Consider the following 2740-nt stretch of genomic DNA (forward strand, 5'->3'; position numbering starts at 1 on the left):
TCATGGTTTTGGGGGGGGGGGGGGAGAGCGGGTGATTTGAGTTGATTCATGTCTCACTGGAAGACTGAGGTCTTTTGCTGGACTGTTCTTTCTGAGGCAGTGACTGATTTAGATTGCTTCTGCTCTCCTCAGGGCTTCCACTTTAGGCGGAGTGAGACCTCAATGGCACGATCAGGGGATGGAGAGTGGAAGTGTGATGAGGGAGGAGGAGAAAGAGAGAAAGATAGATGGACATAAGTGTCGGACTATCATGAATGTGATGGGTGGAGTCATGACAGGTATTTCTTACTTTCATGTTCTTTCTGTTGTGTTTTCTTATAGTTTGTTCCCAATTTCTTATGATTATTTCTCTCTGTCCCATCTGCCTTCTCTTTTCTTCCTGTTTTTCCTTGTACTATCCATAGGCAACAAATGATTTTTGCTTTTTAAGGATATTTATACGGCAAGCATGCATTTTTGGATTTTTAAATGACTAATATTGATACCTGAGATCTCTAGAAAATGCTTAAAAATCCTTATATATAAAATATATACCTTATATATTTTTCTGCAGTCATTACACCAGTCTTCAGTGTCACATGTATTTAATGTCACATGCATTTTTTTATCATCAATGTTGAAAACATTTGTGGTGCTTATTATTTTTGTGGAAACTGATTTCAGTTTTATTTATTTATTTTCTCTTTTAAGGAAAGACTAGAAAGAAAACTTTTTTTAAATTATGAATGTTTCAACTGTCGCCTCTAATCAATTTGATGCATCTTTGCTGAATAAAATTATGATTTTCTTAAAGGGGTCCTATTATGCTATTTTACAAAGTCTTTATCTTTTTTGGGGGGTGTACTAGAACAGGCTCTCATACTAGGTTGTTCGAAAAACACATTATTTTTCACATATTTTACATTATTACAACACCTCTCTCTTCAGTCTGGCATGAAAGGCTCGAATAGTTCCTGTATCAAATGAAGGTCCGCCTTCTGAAATACGAAATGTGCTGTGATTGGTTAGCTGGGCCAGTGTGTGTTGTGATTGGCAGCACTCGGCGCCTGGTCGGGAAATGTCATGCCCCTCACCATAGCCGCCTGTGAGCTTCAGTGTAAATAAGTTTGTCTGCCTTAAGCTAGTGTGTCTCTGACATAGTGATAACTCTCGTTGCCTTCTCTAGTGCAGCTCAACCAGGTCTCGTCCCATTCGTCGATATTTGTGATATCACAAATCCCGGAAAATATGCGTTGTAGTCCAAACGAGTCGTTCATTGTAGTTTTTGAAAAGTGATTTCTGTTAAATAAAATATCTCCTTTTGAAGTGGACTTTGAGCTTTGTAACTTTGCAGATCTTTTTTATGCTCAAACAGCAACATTACAGACTAACTAAATGAAAAAGCATAATGGGACCCCTTCAAAAAAAACAAACACTGAAATCAGGTTCCACAAAAATATTATTATTTATTTATGTAACTAGTATGCCACTAACTATCATACACAACCAATCTGAAAAGTCATCCAGGCTGCTGCTTAAGTGCAATTCTATTGCTCTTTCTTTTACTACAATGGTATTATCCCCCCTCCCCCTCTCAGTGTCCCTCATTCATCCCCTCTGAATGATCTCTGACCTGTCCTTGACTGGAATTGAATCCCTGCTCTGGTAGGTGCTGATTCTTCCACCAACCACAATTTACTGAGGCATCTGACACAATGTCCCCTACACAAATAAAAACCTGCGTTAAAGGCTCATTTCTCGGCCGTGCACACACTCACCCTGACCCTCAGCTCCACTCGGCCGTCATTCACCCGTTTCCTCTGAGCTCTGCTATAGCCTTCAGCTACGAGGACTAGAGATCACTCCATCATATAGTAGGAAGACCTGAAAGGACACTCTTGGGGCACACAGAATTTTTTTTTGGGATACTGAAGAACTGAAGAAGGCTTTATGTATTGTCACATAGGCCATAAAACACAGAAGACCTGATACTAGAGTCTCCACAGAAATGACATTGCACACTCATATTCACTTATGCATATTGATATTGTAAAGCATAACTGACATAACAGTTCTCGAGAGACGATTATTTATCCAGTGAAAGTCATACACAGACAGTTCTTTCACTAAACAGATAATGCTAAATCGTCTATAGGGTGCCATGAATGCCGACGTGCGAAGTCATATCTTTCTCTTACAGTTGGTTCCTTATTTCTTATGTTTCTTTCTCTTTACCCCTTCTCAATATTCCTTCCTATTCTTTTATTTGTGTTTCTGCTTGCACTATCCTAGTGGAAAATCCTTTTGAATAACTGTTTCTAATAAGTTATAGTAATTTTGTCAGTAGTGAATTAACAGTAGTTGTCTATAGTCAAGCCAAGCCAAGTCACCTTTATTTATATAGCGCTTTTAACAATACAGATTGTGTCAAAGCAGCTGAACAGCATTAATTAGGTCAGACTGAAGCCTGTGTAAATCCTAGTTACACCCGTGGCAAAAAATAGTGAAACAAATAGAGACATAATTAGCATAGCTGCTGTTCCAACCAAGCAAAATTGATTTGTTTAACCCAAACTAAAGAATAATAATGTGCATTTGATCAGATATAACTGCAGTACAAGATTATGAGATGCATTATTTGAATGCTTGGCCAAAGAGATGTGTTCTAGATCTAGATTTAAACCGAGAGAGTGTGTCTGAAACAGTTTACAGTCTACAGTCTATAGCAGGGATCCTCAAATCTGGCCCACGAGATCCACTT

The sequence above is a fragment of the Sinocyclocheilus grahami genome, unplaced genomic scaffold (assembly GCF_001515645.1).
Source record: "Sinocyclocheilus grahami isolate Dianchi unplaced genomic scaffold, SAMN03320097.WGS_v1.1 scaffold3.1, whole genome shotgun sequence".
NCBI lineage: Eukaryota > Metazoa > Chordata > Actinopteri > Cypriniformes > Cyprinidae > Sinocyclocheilus > Sinocyclocheilus grahami.